Genomic DNA, 21,686 nt, shown 5'->3' on the forward strand with positions numbered 1-21,686 from the left:
CTAAATCTGGCCTCAGTGCACAAACCTAAATGAATCGGTACATATGAAAGCGCCCAAGTCACAAGCTGTGTTCAAGGACATGGATAAAACAAAAAGGTTCAAATCTGTGCACAAAAACCCCACAAATCAGTGTCACTGTTTTAAAATCTGCTGCGAGACCGCTCTAAATGTCAGCGTTTTCTTTACGTAAAGACTGGGGTCTGTAACATATCAGCTCGTTTCTTATTTATTAAAGAACATGCCTGACACCAGGCTTTTGAGTTAACGGCTCCATTAGATCTCTGCAAGTATTTTTAAGTATTTTTAGGTTCTTTCCAGCAGGATTTGTGGCTAGTTCTGGAGCTTGACCCTAAAAGATTTCAGTGTGTCGGTGCTTCTGCTTTCCCTGTTGTCCTTCTGTTCCATCTTTTTTTCTGTTTCTGTCAAATTTAAAAACAACTGCACTCTGAAATACACACTCTTTGCAAGATGTTGTCTAAACTAGTGGTTGGAAGGCATAATTGTGTTTGGTCTCTGATGGTTTATTTACACTTTTTGCAGGCCACGCCCACGGACTACAGAGCCATGATGAGCAACAAAGCCAAGAAGTCTATGGACTTCCTGCTGATGCAGGACACCTCCCCGACAATAGCCACGGACGTGTCACTGCAGTACCGCCTCGACATCGTCTTCTGCCAAACGGTCACCTACACATATTTTAATTATTGAATGTCTGAGCTGATGCGTTTATCCTGGAGTGACTCAGAGTGAAGGAGAAGGCCAAGAAGAAGTGTAAATATCATAAAAGCAAGGAGTTCAGAGCTCTACGACTTAGTGTCTTTATGGTATTTATGTGTGTAATGGAGACCAGGGGTTCCATTACCCTTACTTGTATTTTTATTAATTGACTGACTGATTTGTATTTAAAAACCATAATGAAGAAAAACACACACTGGTTGATTGTGATCTTTATTAGGTTTTTTGGGTTGTTATTTAAGTGACTCGTGAAAGGTGAAGAGACAGGGGGACTGGCCATCCTACCTGTGTCAGGAAAAGAACCCGTGTTAGAGCTGTTCACATTTAATCATTTGTCTGTAACCTAAATTAGTTGTATATGTAAAAAGAGAAGTGTTAACAGTACTCACTTTGTAAAGAGTAAAAGCAGCTCAATCACCTGCTTATGAGCTCCTGGAGCAAACCAATGTGCCAGGCTAGGGGAGTGTGTGTTGGAGTGATTTTGTTAAAAGTTGTCATTATTGTGCTTGGACCTTGTCTTGAACTGTATGTTCAGATATTTTTCTGTTCCTCCCCCACATGTAGGATGTTGGGGATGTTACTAGCTATAGTTTTCAACTGCAGGCACAATCTATGTAAGATTCTGGTTTCCTTATTTGGTAAGGAATGTTCACTTCCTGCCCTTTACAGTATGGGCTCACCATGTAAATGGTGGACTGTTAAAGAGGTTAAGCCATATACGAGGTTGAGGGGAGATGCCCTTTTATGACTAGAGATGCGGTTAAAACGTTTGTAACCAGGAAGTCACGTATACAGACACACATACACACACACACACACAGTGCCTTAGCTTTTACCACACAACATATGGGGTTTACAATGGGCAGTTGTGTAACTGTTTTCATTCAATAAAAGGCTGGAGTTGGAGTTGTCTGAGTTTGGGTGTAGAGCTTGCAACTCTGAGAATCTGACCAGGCTTCCCCTGCACAAGTAAAAACCAATCGAACTCTGATTGTCTTACTTTGTTCTGAGTCAGCGAGGGCTGAAACCTAACTGTGTGGTTAAGGTGTTTTAATGCAGCGGTCCCCAACCGCTGGGCCACGGACCGTCGTTTGGTCGAGAGATGAGGCTCGGGTGTGAAATGTATGGTTTTCAGAGTTTTTATCGTTTTTTATCGTTATTTTGTTATCGTTTTTATCGTTAACTCTGTTTTCCTGGGTCTTTCACATGTGTTATGAATAAATCTTCTTTTTTTCCGGTACCGGTACTAGTTTTATTTTGTTGTATTTATCTGTGACACCTTAAAGGCCGGTCCGTGAAAATATTGTCGGGCATAAACCGGTCCGTGGCGCAAAAAAGGTTGGGGACCGCTGTTTTAATGTATATAGAAGAGACTGAAGTTTATATGTTATGGAATTATTTATAGGACTTGTTCCAAATCTTCATATGTCTATGATGTGTTATATCTTGGTTATATTGTAGTGGTTTTCTTATGGGGAGGGTTTTGTTTTCCTTTGGTTTGCTGACCCCCAGACTTGGTCTATTCCAGATGCTCACCTGAATCAGGTAGAGTATAACAGGAAGCCATTTGCTTTTCAGAAGGGTTGGATTCTTTGCTGTATCACCATGTGTTCTCATTAATAAAGTACATTTTACTCCAGTCTCGTGCTATTTTAGTGGAAGTGACCCATGACCGTCGGCCAAAACTGACAATATGACTATTAAAAGTCTGAGTAATACTGTAATTTTCTGCTGCTCATTCCTGTGCAACATCCCATTTGGCCTCCCGTCATATTTCTTTTCAAGATTTTCTTATTTAATCACTAGTGTACATATATTTATATTTATAGATACATATATATTTAGTCATCTTTTCTCTTTTACCACGTCTCTCTAATATTTTGCTCTTTACTATTTTTCTATTTTTTATTTTATTATATTTTATTATATTTCTACTGTACCATGCTGCTGAGTGACTGCTGCTCGTCAAACACATTTCATTGCAATGTTGACCCTGTGCTAACTTGCATATGACAAATAAAACTGAAAACAGTAAAGGCAAAGGGAACACATCAAGTAAGGATTTCACACTCCCACTCACAACGGCACTTTCAAAGCATAAAGCCAAATATTTCAAAATTTCATTTTGAGGCATTTTAAAAATGAATGTGTTTGAGTTTCATTGCTCCAAAGCAATGTTTTCATATAAGCAAGACAACAACCAGTTTGCAACCATGTAAGTACAGTCCTCTATTGTAAACAGACGTGTTGGCAATCTGTCTGCGTTTATAAATTAGACAACAGTTATTTGCAGATCTTCATCAATCTGCCTGAGAGTGATTGCAGTCGGTCTGAGTTGGACTGCAACTGTTTTGAGTCAGGTTGCCTCCAAGGAGGCAGTTTATTATTTTCCTTTCCTAGTTGGAGAGATGGCTGTTGTTTTGTTTTTACTGTAGTGTGCTGGGCCATTAATGGCTCAGGGGCTGCAGCGTATCCGCGCCAACACCTAAGGCCAACGTGGAATCACCGGTCAGACTAACATAAAGAAAAAATCTGTTAAATTACACATTTGTATTCATTAAGTCACAGACAATGAAAACAAGCAGAAATCAAGATGTAATATTTTTATAATTTTATTGATGTTAAATTAAAGTCCCAGCTTAGTTATGTTGTCAGTGCAAGTCACTTCAATCTGTATAGCACCAAAGGAAACAATGGTGTTTTCAAGGTGCTTCACACTGTAAGGTAACAACTTACAGTATTAAAAAGAAAACCCCAAAAGAACAAACCCCTCTGAGCAAGCACGAGGCGACAGTGGGAAGGAAAAACTCCCTTTTAAGAGGAAGAAACCTTCGACAGAACCAGGCTCAGGGTGGGGTGGCCATCTGCCGCGACCATTCCTGGGGATTTCAAAAATGACTTGATCTGATCTAAATGTAAAACTAGCTAATTTAAAGTGTCCAGTGAGTTTTAGAAAATATCTTGCTGTTGATATCACGATGTCACTATAAAGGGGAAACTTTGTTTCCTCCCTTAAACCTCCCAAAAAATGCACGCACCGATGAAAAGCACTTAGATATCCAACTTGGTTCTGGGAATATCTTTCTTTTGAAAGTTTTAACAATATCTTCATCAAGATCTTGGACGTTTAATTGCCAGGATGTCACAATAACCGCTACATGCTTCCATCTTTTACAGAGGGATTTGAAAACCCTCTCGCTGAGTTTCTTGAACTTCTCTGGGGGGATTTTGTTGTATTCTGCCCTGATTTCAGTCCAGATTTTCATGGTAAGCCGGTTGGAGATAGCTTCAGCATTTTCAATGCTGAAGACTGTGTCTGATGTTTTTGCAACCTGGGAAATCAGTCCTTCCACAAAGATTTCCACTGAAAGTCTGCATCTTTCTTTCTTTTCATATGATTCCAGTCTATCGATAATTGTTACTGCCAACAGGTGTTCTTGGAATACTGAAGTAGTTATGATATTAAATATTGGTTCTCCCATTAAATTCATTGAATCCTCCTCCCCACTCCTCCCCATTTCCAATGATATTAGTGACCAATTATATAATTGGTCACAAATATCAGTGAAAATGGCATTAGCAATGCAGTCAAAATAATTCTGCACTTTTCGGTCTAAATGCAAATCCATCCCCTTGAATTTGTCCAAGAGTAGATCCAACAAACGTTTTTGGTGAGAATGAGGGCACTTTAAAAGTTTACCAAGCTTTGAAAGCACAGCCTGAATTAATGTCTCTAACCATCTTTCAAAGTCTAAGGTGTTTTCAGGTGGCTCACAGTCTACAGAAGATCTGTGATTCTGTATCTTTTTATATGACTCCGTTTGACTTATGTTTGTTAACGGTGGGATGCTGGCTTCATGTTCAACACAGGATTTCTGCTGCTGGGGATCTGGAATTGGATTGTTTTCTGCTTTTGCAGCACTGTGTTGGTCAGCATTTTGACAGCGTTCTTCTGTGTTAGCTGTTTCTTGGCTGTTAGCATCTATATTCTGTGCTGTATCAAACTCCTGCTCAGCAGAATCGTCCAAAAATTTCACAGGTGACAAAACCGTTTTGCCAGTGGTGGTGTGGACAGAACAGTTTTCATGTACAGGGGAGTTCTGGGAAGACCTCAGTGGTGATACTGCTAGTGACTGTGCACACAGGTCCATTACGTCCTTTAAAAAACCTGCAAGCCGCTTAGCGGTGAAGCAATCCGGATAGCCTGAGGTAAGCGCGTCCAACTGCTTTTTCGAAAAACTACTTAACAAGTTATCCAAGAGGGATACCAAAGCATGTACTGTAGAATTATCCCGATTGGTCTGAACTGTTTCATCATTTGTCATTGTGTTACAGTTTGAGCTTGCCATTTCACTTTTTTGTTTTTTATGTCTAAAATGTTGTTTTGTGTTAAACTCCGTGTTTGAACGTTTAAAGCGCTGCTGTCCCGCTGTGTGAATGCGTTTCAACTGAACAGCCAGGTCTATATATAAGGTCGGTTTCATTGTAACGTCACCAGTCAAAGGACTGGCCCGGCTCGTCATAACGAAAGGGGCGGGACAAATCTGTTGCTTAGCAACTGAAAAAAAGGCACACCGCGCTGAATGCTACATCCGGCCTGCGACGGTACACCGCCTCCGCACCACCGTTTAAACATGAAGTGTGGATGTTAGAAGATCCCAAATATGGTGAGCTACTGGAAAATTACTCACGTTTTTGTTCTTGAGAGTGAGCGATAATAAGCGACATTTTATTGAGAAATTACAGTAGTCTGTCTGTTTCTCTTCATAGCTCTTTTCAAAACACGGTTACCTTTGGTTTGTTTGGCTCGCAGCTTAAAACGTAGTTTCAGTGTTTTTGCCTTCTGTGATTAATTCTGGTTTGCCTGCTTTATGGAGCTCAAACCAAGGCAAAATTGAAGTATCAGTATTTAAATGTAAATAGACTCAAACTAGGAGTGGATCAAAGGGGGTCCTTTCAGGTGCCAAATCTCCACTGCTAACATTTTATGCATGTTTAGCTTAATTGTAGAAAAGGTGCTTGTAATAATGTTTGGGTGAATAGGTGAATGAGGCATGTTGTATAAAGCGCTTTTTAATGCACGAGCAAAATACAAAAACCCTATATAAAAAGCAGTCAGCTTACCATTTATGTATTTGTTCCATTGAACGCTTCTGTGAAAATCAATTTGATACTTGTTCAAATAAAAAAATTGAATCGATTAGTTGTTTTCTCAACATTTATTAATCGACTATATGCAGAAAACTGTGACACTGTGGAACCCTTATTGCCGTTGTTGCCCTGAGGCAACAGACCAATTTCAATAGCATCAAATAAGGGTTAAAATAATTTAAGGAAAAATGAATTCAAATGATTTTCTGTAACTACAGAAATGACCTAAATAAGACACATTCATTTTTATCGTTTTGTCAACAACAGGGCGCATGAGGTTTGTTCAATATTTGTTGTGTCTACAAGGCTCAGGCGCCCCCAAGTGTCTTATTTGTATAGTTGAAAGCATTATAAAGGAACGCAAAACTAAATTACATATAATTATAATTCTTGGCACTTTCTGGTGTGTGTGAGTTAGTGTTTCTCTTTTATGATTTGTGGGTCCAGCATCAAATTCAGAATCCTTCCCATCACACATGAGGTCTTGAATAATCATCTTATTTTAAAGACCTCGTAGTTTGATAGTTTGCTCCCTGACCGTGGTTCTGCCAGAGGGTGCTTCCTGTTAAAAGTGAGTTGTTCCTTCCCACTGTATTGAGGTTTTTTCTTTTTAATTGTAGACTTTCTACCTTACAATCTATACCACCTCGAGGAGAATGTTGTTGTGATTCAGCTCTGCATAAATACAATTAAATCGAATTAAGTGGGTTCAGCTAATTTGTGAAATAAATGTGAGTGACACGGTAAGTAATAGCCTGCATGTAACTCATTGTAAGAAGAGCAATATCGCCCCCTCCTGGTTCAACTTTTTTTTTCTTTGCAGTAATCTTTCCAATAATAATACATATGCACTAACCTCATGCTTGCTGTTAACAATAGCCTAAAGACATAAAATCAAGTTTAGTTTTTTCTTTAAGTTTATGTTTTTTATATGGTTGGCATTTATTTTGTTTCTTTTTAATAATTATATTGATTCTATTGATTGTTTGCCAAGCACTGAGGTCTCTGCTTAGACTGTGCTACTGGGATCACTGATTTAAAAATGAGGCAAAAGCGCCAAAGTTGTGCTCAAAAACAGTACAGTGAGCTACAACCTGTTGCTGTAGTAATTCTAACACACTTATTGTTTTTAAATACATACATGTTTAGTTCTTTTAAACCTAATTATATATATATTTTTTTTGCAAAAGTGTCACCTAAACACCCAAATATACGTAATTCAAAACTTACTTTAATTATTACCCATTTGGCTGGTAACATGGACCCAGTCTGATGGATAGTTACTGAACAGATAGTCTTTTCTTTAAAGGCTGCAGTCAAAGCAAATCATTGTAAAAACAAGACAAGTCAATAAAAAACAAGTAATAACTATAATACTAAACTACAATAGAGAGAAAATCCAGTAAATATAATTATATTATGTAAAAAAATATACAAATATTTACCTCTAATTTAAAAAGACATTACAAGGGTACTAGTTTCATTTTAATCTAAACATAATCTAAATTGACACTAAATCAGTTTAAATATTACAGCTGAAGGTGATTTTAATAAATGTACTGCTGCTTGACTTTGTTTTACTACTGCAGTATAATTTATCATGTACAAAAGCTCCAAATGTTGTTTCTCTGACTTAATGTTCTGATGACGTTTGTGTTATTTTGCAGGAAATAGTCAGGACCCAGATGAACCTGTGCTGGAATTCAGTGTGGGTGAGTAATATGAGCATTTATGAAGGCTGTCCATGACCCGTAATTAAATTTAGCGTCATTAGTCTTATTTTGTCTCTCAGTGCAGGTATGTAATGTGACAAAACCGCTAATGATCTGATATGTTTGGGATGGATGGGCTGTGAATTATATAGTGAATTGTCTTATTTTGTCGCTCTGTGCAGGCTAGGGCCTATTATATGCTGTAGCCTGAAAGTAGCTGAGTTGCAGAGGATGGAGTGATCACTGGCTTTCTACTTACAGGGTGGTGGGTCTCAGAGGACAATTGCTACCCCTGTTGAAGTGAACAACGTGTGGAGTGCAACTGGCTTTGTGGCATAGCTGGCTCTGGCCTTGGACTGTGTGTTTTTACTTTGTACCTAAATGGGACACTGGACTTTTAACTATTATTCATTGTGTTTATAAATAAAATTTTAGAATTTTATTGACTGTCATCTTTTTGCCCACGGCGGAGACGGTTGGTCAGACCTAGAATCTCTTTATGTGTGTGTGTGTGCGTAACATCAGCAGGGTTTTGCATAAAAGAGTGTGAGCAGGTCAAAAGGTCAATTCATTTATTGTAGTTTTATGGCAGCACCTTCTAGTGGCCTTGAAGCAAACAGTCTCCTAACTAAGCCATGGCATCTCCGGTCTCTCCTACTTTTGTGTGCTCTGCTGGAGGAGCAGCATTGGATCTAGTGATACTGAGTAAGCTGATTAGGACTGGCCTGGAGAAATGTGGTTTGCATGAGTTAACTGCTACTCCTCTACATCTAAACGAGCCAGTTGAGGAGGTTCAGGCATCTGACAAGGGTGCCTCTTGAGCGCCTCCTGGGTGAGATGTTCCAGGCATGTCCCACCAGGACAGACAGGACACACCCAGGACATGTTGGGGAGATCACAGCACTCAGCAGAGAATGCCTCAGTGTCCCCCAAATAATGGAGGAGCTGGCTCGGGAGAGTAAGGTCTGGGTCTTCTCTGCTTATGCTACTGCCACCAAAACTAGACACCAGATAAGCTCAGAAAAATGAACAACCTGTTTAAATAAAGGTTAATTTAAAAAAAATGTTTGTCATTAGCTAGTCTGTGTACATGTACTTCTTCTCCAGTGTTGAAAATGTTAAACTCACAACCTGCACATTTTCTGGTTGCATCATCAAATAAATACCCCCAAAAGTAGTCTGAATACTTTTACACTGGTTTTATGCTGCGATATTTTCAAAGTCTTTCACTGAACACATTCAGTCACACATTGTTCATAATTTATTGGAAGTTTATTGTTTAATGTCCTGTCTAAATAACTTCAGTCACCATTTGTATTCATTAATGAATAACTGACTTCTAATATTAAAAGAAATAGAAACTGTTGTGCTGTTGTTCACGTAGAAGGGCCTGCTTCTGGATGTGCAGACTTTGTGCGTCAGTGGGAAGGTCAGGGTACAGGGTTCGAACCTCCTCATGAGATGTCGTATCTGCTGGATAAAAGCAAGCTACATCACATCAGGGATTGTCCTAGAGCTGCCCTACAGTAACAATCAACTGACTAATATATGAAATACTTGCAGTAGCACAATAATAAACACAAAGCAAAAAAGTGTTTAGTGAAGATAAAAAAAACCCCATCAAAGTTTTAGTTTCGTGGTACATCGATGGAGCTATTGGTTTGGTCGCACTGCTGATAAGAGCTGTGTGTCTCATCATAAGGAAAAGAATGAAAGGTGAGAACATTTACAGATACAACATTTGTAAGTTGTTCTATGAATGTTAGAGTTGACTGTTTTTGTCTTTCCAGGAAACAAAATGCAGAAGAGTGAAAATCCTGTGAGTTTTGAAACATCCATCCATCCATTCACTTCCGCTTATCCTTTTCAGGGTCGCGGGGGGTGCTGGAGCCTATCCCAGCTGTCATAGGGCGAGAGGCAGGGTACACCCTGGACAGGTCGCCAGTCTGTCGCAGGGCTAACACATTGAGACACAGACAACCATTCACACTCACACCTAGTGGCAATCTAGATTATCCAATTAACCTATCCCCACAAGCTGCATGTCTTTGGACGGTGGGAGGAAGCCGGAGTACCCGGAGAGAACCCACGCAAACACGGGGAGAACATGTGTTGTACGGTGGCCCTGAGAGGCCACTGCAACTTAAGACAACACCAGCAATAAGAAAAATGCTGCAAAAGCACACAAAACACAACGAAAAGAGGAAAAACGACAGCGGAAATAGGAAAAAAAAAGATTTGCAAAAGCACAAAGTGTTTCTGGGGAGACAATAACCTGACGGACCAGTTGCAGGAACCAAAATATGCTAAGAATTGCGCTGGGAGACACTTAAAAGAAGTGGAGGATTTATCGGTTTTGTGAGGAAAGAAAAGATGAGTGGTATATGTGTTAGCCTAACTATTAGCCTAAAAATTCATCATCAGTATTATATGAGTCATGATAAAACACACCTAGCATGTTTTGGGTTCCTGCAACTGGTCCGTCGGGTTATTGTCTCCCCAGAAACACTCCCCTTTGCTTTTGGAAATCTGTTTTTTCCTATTTCTGTTTTCGTTTTTCCTATTTACGTTTTTTTTCCTATGTCTGTTACCATTTTTCTTATTTCTATTTTGTTTTGTGTGTTTTGCAGTGTTTTTTTTATTGGTAAATGGACTGATTCTTATATAGCAATTTTCTACTCTCCCAGAGTAGTCAAAGCACTGTAAACAACATGCCTCATTCACCCATTCATACAAGCACGTCTAAAGGTATAGGTGAATTGAAAAATCTAAATTGCCCATAGGTGTGAATGCAGGAGTGAATGTGAGCGTGAATGGTTGTCTGTCTCTGTGTGTTGGCCCTGCGACAGACTGGCGACCTGTCCAGGGTGTACCCCGCCTCTCGCCTTATGACAGCTGGGATAGGCTCCAGCACCCCCCGCGACACTGAAAAGGATAAGTGGATGGATATTACTGAGGAGTCAGCATGTTTTTCTCTTCATTGTTTAGGTGGATCCTGAAGTTTCCTATGTCACCATCAGCAACACCTAGAAAACCAAGATAAGGTGTTTTGTTTAGTGATATCTGTATGTTTGTTTGTTTGTTATTATTTTATCTATATATCAGACAGCTTTTTTCAGGTTCGTGTTGATGATGAAATGATGCAGTGACTTCTGCTCTACTGTCAATTTTAAAATAACATAGTTCAAGCAGTTGAATTCTTAAATGACTCTTCTTTAAAAAGTGTTCAGTGTTTTATGTCTGGTCCGTGTGTCATCTTTGTCTTTACAATATTGCAGCAATACTGTAGTAATGATATGATATGATATACCTTTATTAGTCCCACAAGGGGAAATTTAAATGTTGGTTTAGTGTAAGCTCAGCTTTTTAACTAATGTAAGAAGTGTTATGACTGACTCGTTTTTAATACCTAAATCTGGCCTCAGTGCACAAACCTAAATGAATCGGTACATATGAAAGCGCCCAAGTCACAAGCTGTGTTCAAGGACATGGATAAAACAAAAAGGTTCAAATCTGTGCACAAAAACCCCACAAATCAGTGTCACTGTTTTAAAATCTGCTGCGAGACCGCTCTAAATGTCAGCGTTTTCTTTACGTAAAGACTGGGGTCTGTAACATATCAGCTCGTTTCTTATTTATTAAAGAACATGCCTGACACCAGGCTTTTGAGTTAACGGCTCCATTAGATCTCTGCAAGTATTTTTAAGTATTTTTAGGTTCTTTCCAGCAGGATTTGTGGCTAGTTCTGGAGCTTGACCCTAAAAGATTTCAGTGTGTCGGTGCTTCTGCTTTCCCTGTTGTCCTTCTGTTCCATCTTTTTTTCTGTTTCTGTCAAATTTAAAAACAACTGCACTCTGAAATACACACTCTTTGCAAGATGTTGTCTAAACTAGTGGTTGGAAGGCATAATTGTGTTTGGTCTCTGATGGTTTATTTACACTTTTTGCAGGCCACGCCCACGGACTACAGAGCCATGATGAGCAACAAAGCCAAGAAGTCTATGGACTTCCTGCTGATGCAGGACACCTCCCCGACAATAGCCACGGACGTGTCACTGCAGTACCGCCTCGACATCGTCTTCTGCCAAACGGTCACCTACACATATTTTAATTATTGAATGTCTGAGCTGATGCGTTTATCCTGGAGTGACTCAGAGTGAAGGAGAAGGCCAAGAAGAAGTGTAAATATCATAAAAGCAAGGAGTTCAGAGCTCTACGACTTAGTGTCTTTATGGTATTTATGTGTGTAATGGAGACCAGGGGTTCCATTACCCTTACTTGTATTTTTATTAATTGACTGACTGATTTGTATTTAAAAACCATAATGAAGAAAAACACACACTGGTTGATTGTGATCTTTATTAGGTTTTTTGGGTTGTTATTTAAGTGACTCGTGAAAGGTGAAGAGACAGGGGGACTGGCCATCCTACCTGTGTCAGGAAAAGAACCCGTGTTAGAGCTGTTCACATTTAATCATTTGTCTGTAACCTAAATTAGTTGTATATGTAAAAAGAGAAGTGTTAACAGTACTCACTTTATAAAGAGTAAAAGCAGCTCAATCACCTGCTTATGAGCTCCTGGAGCAAACCAATGTGCCAGGCTAGGGGAGTGTGTGTTGGAGTGATTTTGTTAAAAGTTGTCATTATTGTGCTTGGACCTTGTCTTGAACTGTATGTTCAGATATTTTTCTGTTCCTCCCCCACATGTAGGATGTTGGGGATGTTACTAGCTATAGTTTTCAACTGCAGGCACAATCTATGTAAGATTCTGGTTTCCTTATTTGGTAAGGAATGTTCACTTCCTGCCCTTTACAGTATGGGCTCACCATGTAAATGGTGGACTGTTAAAGAGGTTAAGCCATATACGAGGTTGAGGGGAGATGCCCTTTTATGACTAGAGATGCGGTTAAAACGTTTGTAACCAGGAAGTCACGTATACAGACACACATACACACACACACACACAGTGCCTTAGCTTTTACCACACAACATATGGGGTTTACAATGGGCAGTTGTGTAACTGTTTTCATTCAATAAAAGGCTGGAGTTGGAGTTGTCTGAGTTTGGGTGTAGAGCTTGCAACTCTGAGAATCTGACCAGGCTTCCCCTGCACAAGTAAAAACCAATCGAACTCTGATTGTCTTACTTTGTTCTGAGTCAGCGAGGGCTGAAACCTAACTGTGTGGTTAAGGTGTTTTAATGCAGCGGTCCCCAACCGCTGGGCCACGGACCGTCGTTTGGTCGAGAGATGAGGCTCGGGTGTGAAATGTATGGTTTTCAGAGTTTTTATCGTTTTTTATCGTTATTTTGTTATCGTTTTTATCGTTAACTCTGTTTTCCTGGGTCTTTCACATGTGTTATGAATAAATCTTCTTTTTTTCCGGTACCGGTACTAGTTTTATTTTGTTGTATTTATCTGTGACACCTTAAAGGCCGGTCCGTGAAAATATTGTCGGGCATAAACCGGTCCGTGGCGCAAAAAAGGTTGGGGACCGCTGTTTTAATGTATATAGAAGAGACTGAAGTTTATATGTTATGGAATTATTTATAGGACTTGTTCCAAATCTTCATATGTCTATGATGTGTTATATCTTGGTTATATTGTAGTGGTTTTCTTATGGGGAGGGTTTTGTTTTCCTTTGGTTTGCTGACCCCCAGACTTGGTCTATTCCAGATGCTCACCTGAATCAGGTAGAGTATAACAGGAAGCCATTTGCTTTTCAGAAGGGTTGGATTCTTTGCTGTATCACCATGTGTTCTCATTAATAAAGTACATTTTACTCCAGTCTCGTGCTATTTTAGTGGAAGTGACCCATGACCGTCGGCCAAAACTGACAATATGACTATTAAAAGTCTGAGTAATACTGTAATTTTCTGCTGCTCATTCCTGTGCAACATCCCATTTGGCCTCCCGTCATATTTCTTTTCAAGATTTTCTTATTTAATCACTAGTGTACATATATTTATATTTATAGATACATATATATTTAGTCATCTTTTCTCTTTTACCACGTCTCTCTAATATTTTGCTCTTTACTATTTTTCTATTTTTTATTTTATTATATTTTATTATATTTCTACTGTACCATGCTGCTGAGTGACTGCTGCTCGTCAAACACATTTCATTGCAATGTTGACCCTGTGCTAACTTGCATATGACAAATAAAACTGAAAACAGTAAAGGCAAAGGGAACACATCAAGTAAGGATTTCACACTCCCACTCACAACGGCACTTTCAAAGCATAAAGCCAAATATTTCAAAATTTCATTTTGAGGCATTTTAAAAATGAATGTGTTTGAGTTTCATTGCTCCAAAGCAATGTTTTCATATAAGCAAGACAACAACCAGTTTGCAACCATGTAAGTACAGTCCTCTATTGTAAACAGACGTGTTGGCAATCTGTCTGCGTTTATAAATTAGACAACAGTTATTTGCAGATCTTCATCAATCTGCCTGAGAGTGATTGCAGTCGGTCTGAGTTGGACTGCAACTGTTTTGAGTCAGGTTGCCTCCAAGGAGGCAGTTTATTATTTTCCTTTCCTAGTTGGAGAGATGGCTGTTGTTTTGTTTTTACTGTAGTGTGCTGGGCCATTAATGGCTCAGGGGCTGCAGCGTATCCGCGCCAACACCTAAGGCCAACGTGGAATCACCGGTCAGACTAACATAAAGAAAAAATCTGTTAAATTACACATTTGTATTCATTAAGTCACAGACAATGAAAACAAGCAGAAATCAAGATGTAATATTTTTATAATTTTATTGATGTTAAATTAAAGTCCCAGCTTAGTTATGTTGTCAGTGCAAGTCACTTCAATCTGTATAGCACCAAAGGAAACAATGGTGTTTTCAAGGTGCTTCACACTGTAAGGTAACAACTTACAGTATTAAAAAGAAAACCCCAAAAGAACAAACCCCTCTGAGCAAGCACGAGGCGACAGTGGGAAGGAAAAACTCCCTTTTAAGAGGAAGAAACCTTCGACAGAACCAGGCTCAGGGTGGGGTGGCCATCTGCCGCGACCATTCCTGGGGATTTCAAAAATGACTTGATCTGATCTAAATGTAAAACTAGCTAATTTAAAGTGTCCAGTGAGTTTTAGAAAATATCTTGCTGTTGATATCACGATGTCACTATAAAGGGGAAACTTTGTTTCCTCCCTTAAACCTCCCAAAAAATGCACGCACCGATGAAAAGCACTTAGATATCCAACTTGGTTCTGGGAATATCTTTCTTTTGAAAGTTTTAACAATATCTTCATCAAGATCTTGGACGTTTAATTGCCAGGATGTCACAATAACCGCTACATGCTTCCATCTTTTACAGAGGGATTTGAAAACCCTCTCGCTGAGTTTCTTGAACTTCTCTGGGGGGATTTTGTTGTATTCTGCCCTGATTTCAGTCCAGATTTTCATGGTAAGCCGGTTGGAGATAGCTTCAGCATTTTCAATGCTGAAGACTGTGTCTGATGTTTTTGCAACCTGGGAAATCAGTCCTTCCACAAAGATTTCCACTGAAAGTCTGCATCTTTCTTTCTTTTCATATGATTCCAGTCTATCGATAATTGTTACTGCCAACAGGTGTTCTTGGAATACTGAAGTAGTTATGATATTAAATATTGGTTCTCCCATTAAATTCATTGAATCCTCCTCCCCACTCCTCCCCATTTCCAATGATATTAGTGACCAATTATATAATTGGTCACAAATATCAGTGAAAATGGCATTAGCAATGCAGTCAAAATAATTCTGCACTTTTCGGTCTAAATGCAAATCCATCCCCTTGAATTTGTCCAAGAGTAGATCCAACAAACGTTTTTGGTGAGAATGAGGGCACTTTAAAAGTTTACCAAGCTTTGAAAGCACAGCCTGAATTAATGTCTCTAACCATCTTTCAAAGTCTAAGGTGTTTTCAGGTGGCTCACAGTCTACAGAAGATCTGTGATTCTGTATCTTTTTATATGACTCCGTTTGACTTATGTTTGTTAACGGTGGGATGCTGGCTTCATGTTCAACACAGGATTTCTGCTGCTGGGGATCTGGAATTGGATTGTTTTCTGCTTTTGCAGCACTGTGTTGGTCAGCATTTTGACAGCGTTCTTCTGTGTTAGCTGTTTCTTGGCTGTTAGCATCTATATTCTGTGCTGTATCAAACTCCTGCTCAGCAGAATCGTCCAAAAATTTCACAGGTGACAAAACCGTTTTGCCAGTGGTGGTGTGGACAGAACAGTTTTCATGTACAGGGGAGTTCTGGGAAGACCTCAGTGGTGATACTGCTAGTGACTGTGCACACAGGTCCATTACGTCCTTTAAAAAACCTGCAAGCCGCTTAGCGGTGAAGCAATCCGGATAGCCTGAGGTAAGCGCGTCCAACTGCTTTTTCGAAAAACTACTTAACAAGTTATCCAAGAGGGATACCAAAGCATGTACTGTAGAATTATCCCGATTGGTCTGAACTGTTTCATCATTTGTCATTGTGTTACAGTTTGAGCTTGCCATTTCACTTTTTTGTTTTTTATGTCTAAAATGTTGTTTTGTGTTAAACTCCGTGTTTGAACGTTTAAAGCGCTGCTGTCCCGCTGTGTGAATGCGTTTCAACTGAACAGCCAGGTCTATATATAAGGTCGGTTTCATTGTAACGTCACCAGTCAAAGGACTGGCCCGGCTCGTCATAACGAAAGGGGCGGGACAAATCTGTTGCTTAGCAACTGAAAAAAAGGCACACCGCGCTGAATGCTACATCCGGCCTGCGACGGTACACCGCCTCCGCACCACCGTTTAAACATGAAGTGTGGATGTTAGAAGATCCCAAATATGGTGAGCTACTGGAAAATTACTCACGTTTTTGTTCTTGAGAGTGAGCGATAATAAGCGACATTTTATTGAGAAATTACAGTAGTCTGTCTGTTTCTCTTCATAGCTCTTTTCAAAACACGGTTACCTTTGGTTTGTTTGGCTCGCAGCTTAAAACGTAGTTTCAGTGTTTTTGCCTTCTGTGATTAATTCTGGTTTGCCTGCTTTATGGAGCTCAAACCAAGGCAAAATTGAAGTATCAGTATTTAAATGTAAATAGACTCAAACTAGGAGTGGATCAAAGGGGGTCCTTTCAGGTGCCAAATCTCCACTGCTAACATTTTATGCATGTTTAGCTTAATTGTAGAAAAGGTGCTTGTAATAATGTTTGGGTGAATAGGTGAATGAGGCATGTTGTATAAAGCGCTTTTTAATGCACGAGCAAAATACAAAAACCCTATATAAAAAGCAGTCAGCTTACCATTTATGTATTTGTTCCATTGAACGCTTCTGTGAAAATCAATTTGATACTTGTTCAAATAAAAAAATTGAATCGATTAGTTGTTTTCTCAACATTTATTAATCGACTATATGCAGAAAACTGTGACACTGTGGAACCCTTATTGCCGTTGTTGCCCTGAGGCAACAGACCAATTTCAATAGCATCAAATAAGGGTTAAAATAATTTAAGGAAAAATGAATTCAAATGATTTTCTGTAACTACAGAAATGACCTAAATAAGACACATTCATTTTTATCGTTTTGTCAACAACAGGGCGCATGAGGTTTGTTCAATATTTGTTGTGTCTACAAGGCTCAGGCGCCCCCAAGTGTCTTATTTGTATAGTTGAAAGCATTATAAAGGAACGCAAAACTAAATTACATATAATTATAATTCTTGGCACTTTCTGGTGTGTGTGAGTTAGTGTTTCTCTTTTATGATTTGTGGGTCCAGCATCAAATTCAGAATCCTTCCCATCACACATGAGGTCTTGAATAATCATCTTATTTTAAAGACCTCGTAGTTTGATAGTTTGCTCCCTGACCGTGGTTCTGCCAGAGGGTGCTTCCTGTTAAAAGTGAGTTGTTCCTTCCCACTGTATTGAGGTTTTTTCTTTTTAATTGTAGACTTTCTACCTTACAATCTATACCACCTCGAGGAGAATGTTGTTGTGATTCAGCTCTGCATAAATACAATTAAATCGAATTAAGTGGGTTCAGCTAATTTGTGAAATAAATGTGAGTGACACGGTAAGTAATAGCCTGCATGTAACTCATTGTAAGAAGAGCAATATCGCCCCCTCCTGGTTCAACTTTTTTTTTCTTTGCAGTAATCTTTCCAATAATAATACATATGCACTAACCTCATGCTTGCTGTTAACAATAGCCTAAAGACATAAAATCAAGTTTAGTTTTTTCTTTAAGTTTATGTTTTTTATATGGTTGGCATTTATTTTGTTTCTTTTTAATAATTATATTGATTCTATTGATTGTTTGCCAAGCACTGAGGTCTCTGCTTAGACTGTGCTACTGGGATCACTGATTTAAAAATGAGGCAAAAGCGCCAAAGTTGTGCTCAAAAACAGTACAGTGAGCTACAACCTGTTGCTGTAGTAATTCTAACACACTTATTGTTTTTAAATACATACATGTTTAGTTCTTTTAAACCTAATTATATATTTTTTTTTTTGCAAAAGTGTCACCTAAACACCCAAATATACGTAATTCAAAACTTACTTTAATTATTACCCATTTGGCTGGTAACATGGACCCAGTCTGATGGATAGTTACTGAACAGATAGTCTTTTCTTTAAAGGCTGCAGTCAAAGCAAATCATTGTAAAAACAAGACAAGTCAATAAAAAACAAGTAATAACTATAATACTAAACTACAATAGAGAGAAAATCCAGTAAATATAATTATATTATGTAAAAAAATATACAAATATTTACCTCTAATTTAAAAAGACATTACAAGGGTACTAGTTTCATTTTAATCTAAACATAATCTAAATTGACACTAAATCAGTTTAAATATTACAGCTGAAGGTGATTTTAATAAATGTACTGCTGCTTGACTTTGTTTTACTACTGCAGTATAATTTATCATGTACAAAAGCTCCAAATGTTGTTTCTCTGACTTAATGTTCTGATGACGTTTGTGTTATTTTGCAGGAAATAGTCAGGACCCAGATGAACCTGTGCTGGAATTCAGTGTGGGTGAGTAATATGAGCATTTATGAAGGCTGTCCATGACCCGTAATTAAATTTAGCGTCATTAGTCTTATTTTGTCTCTCAGTGCAGGTATGTAATGTGACAAAACCGCTAATGATCTGATATGTTTGGGATGGATGGGCTGTGAATTATATAGTGAATTGTCTTATTTTGTCGCTCTGTGCAGGCTAGGGCCTATTATATGCTGTAGCCTGAAAGTAGCTGAGTTGCAGAGGATGGAGTGATCACTGGCTTTCTACTTACAGGGTGGTGGGTCTCAGAGGACAATTGCTACCCCTGTTGAAGTGAACAACGTGTGGAGTGCAACTGGCTTTGTGGCATAGCTGGCTCTGGCCTTGGACTGTGTGTTTTTACTTTGTACCTAAATGGGACACTGGACTTTTAACTATTATTCATTGTGTTTATAAATAAAATTTTAGAATTTTATTGACTGTCATCTTTTTGCCCACGGCGGAGACGGTTGGTCAGACCTAGAATCTCTTTATGTGTGTGTGTGTGCGTAACATCAGCAGGGTTTTGCATAAAAGAGTGTGAGCAGGTCAAAAGGTCAATTCATTTATTGTAGTTTTATGGCAGCACCTTCTAGTGGCCTTGAAGCAAACAGTCTCCTAACTAAGCCATGGCATCTCCGGTCTCTCCTACTTTTGTGTGCTCTGCTGGAGGAGCAGCATTGGATCTAGTGATACTGAGTAAGCTGATTAGGACTGGCCTGGAGAAATGTGGTTTGCATGAGTTAACTGCTACTCCTCTACATCTAAACGAGCCAGTTGAGGAGGTTCAGGCATCTGACAAGGGTGCCTCTTGAGCGCCTCCTGGGTGAGATGTTCCAGGCATGTCCCACCAGGACAGACAGGACACACCCAGGACATGTTGGGGAGATCACAGCACTCAGCAGAGAATGCCTCAGTGTCCCCCAAATAATGGAGGAGCTGGCTCGGGAGAGTAAGGTCTGGGTCTTCTCTGCTTATGCTACTGCCACCAAAACTAGACACCAGATAAGCTCAGAAAAATGAACAACCTGTTTAAATAAAGGTTAATTTAAAAAAAATGTTTGTCATTAGCTAGTCTGTGTACATGTACTTCTTCTCCAGTGTTGAAAATGTTAAACTCACAACCTGCACATTTTCTGGTTGCATCATCAAATAAATACCCCCAAAAGTAGTCTGAATACTTTTACACTGGTTTTATGCTGCGATATTTTCAAAGTCTTTCACTGAACACATTCAGTCACACATTGTTCATAATTTATTGGAAGTTTATTGTTTAATGTCCTGTCTAAATAACTTCAGTCACCATTTGTATTCATTAATGAATAACTGACTTCTAATATTAAAAGAAATAGAAACTGTTGTGCTGTTGTTCACGTAGAAGGGCCTGCTTCTGGATGTGCAGACTTTGTGCGTCAGTGGGAAGGTCAGGGTACAGGGTTCGAACCTCCTCATGAGATGTCGTATCTGCTGGATAAAAGCAAGCTACATCACATCAGGGATTGTCCTAGAGCTGCCCTACAGTAACAATCAACTGACTAATATATGAAATACTTGCAGTAGCACAATAATAAACACAAAGCAAAAAAGTGTTTAGTGAAGATAAAAAAAACCCCATCAAAGTTTTAGTTTCGTGGTACATCGATGGAGCTATTGGTTTGGTCGCACTGCTGATAAGAGCTGTGTGTCTCATCATAAGGAAAAGAATGAAAGGTGAGAACATTTACAGATACAACATTTGTAAGTTGTTCTATGAATGTTAGAGTTGACTGTTTTTGTCTTTCCAGGAAACAAAATGCAGAAGAGTGAAAATCCTGTGAGTTTTGAAACATCCATCCATCCATTCACTTCCGCTTATCCTTTTCAGGGTCGCGGGGGGTGCTGGAGCCTATCCCAGCTGTCATAGGGCGAGAGGCAGGGTACACCCTGGACAGGTCGCCAGTCTGTCGCAGGGCTAACACATTGAGACACAGACAACCATTCACACTCACACCTAGTGGCAATCTAGATTATCCAATTAACCTATCCCCACAAGCTGCATGTCTTTGGACGGTGGGAGGAAGCCGGAGTACCCGGAGAGAACCCACGCAAACACGGGGAGAACATGTGTTGTACGGTGGCCCTGAGAGGCCACTGCAACTTAAGACAACACCAGCAATAAGAAAAATGCTGCAAAAGCACACAAAACACAACGAAAAGAGGAAAAACGACAGCGGAAATAGGAAAAAAAAAGATTTGCAAAAGCACAAAGTGTTTCTGGGGAGACAATAACCTGACGGACCAGTTGCAGGAACCAAAATATGCTAAGAATTGCGCTGGGAGACACTTAAAAGAAGTGGAGGATTTATCGGTTTTGTGAGGAAAGAAAAGATGAGTGGTATATGTGTTAGCCTAACTATTAGCCTAAAAATTCATCATCAGTATTATATGAGTCATGATAAAACACACCTAGCATGTTTTGGGTTCCTGCAACTGGTCCGTCGGGTTATTGTCTCCCCAGAAACACTCCCCTTTGCTTTTGGAAATCTGTTTTTTCCTATTTCTGTTTTCGTTTTTCCTATTTACGTTTTTTTTCCTATGTCTGTTACCATTTTTCTTATTTCTATTTTGTTTTGTGTGTTTTGCAGTGTTTTTTTTATTGGTAAATGGACTGATTCTTATATAGCAATTTTCTACTCTCCCAGAGTAGTCAAAGCACTGTAAACAACATGCCTCATTCACCCATTCATACAAGCACGTCTAAAGGTATAGGTGAATTGAAAAATCTAAATTGCCCATAGGTGTGAATGCAGGAGTGAATGTGAGCGTGAATGGTTGTCTGTCTCTGTGTGTTGGCCCTGCGACAGACTGGCGACCTGTCCAGGGTGTACCCCGCCTCTCGCCTTATGACAGCTGGGATAGGCTCCAGCACCCCCCGCGACACTGAAAAGGATAAGTGGATGGATATTACTGAGGAGTCAGCATGTTTTTCTCTTCATTGTTTAGGTGGATCCTGAAGTTTCCTATGTCACCATCAGCAACACCTAGAAAACCAAGATAAGGTGTTTTGTTTAGTGATATCTGTATGTTTGTTTGTTTG

At 39.3% G+C, this 21,686-nt stretch overlaps 1 long non-coding RNA gene across 18 annotated transcripts in view; it reads left to right on the forward strand.

Annotated features, from left to right (window-relative positions):
* The window catches only part of LOC309692729, a 62,379-nt gene that overhangs the window by 10,315 nt on the left and 30,378 nt on the right, over positions 1-21,686 (forward strand). For 12 of the 18 annotated variants that reach the window (XR_014272409.1, XR_014272412.1, XR_014272413.1 and 9 more), the window contains 6 exons: positions 541-5,402; positions 7,554-7,598; positions 7,860-10,642; positions 11,548-16,409; positions 18,560-18,604; positions 18,866-21,648. This is a non-coding gene — a long non-coding RNA (uncharacterized lncRNA). Of the gene's footprint in view, positions 1-540; positions 5,403-7,553; positions 7,599-7,780; positions 10,643-11,547; positions 16,410-18,559; positions 18,605-18,786; positions 21,649-21,686 lie in introns of all 18 variants that reach the window. The other 6 variants (XR_014272421.1, XR_014272423.1, XR_014272420.1 and 3 more) reach the window with 6 other exon arrangements.

The sequence above is a fragment of the Aulonocara stuartgranti genome, assembly GCF_965226115.1.
Source record: "Aulonocara stuartgranti genome assembly, chromosome: 17".
Lineage (NCBI taxonomy): Eukaryota > Metazoa > Chordata > Actinopteri > Cichliformes > Cichlidae > Aulonocara > Aulonocara stuartgranti.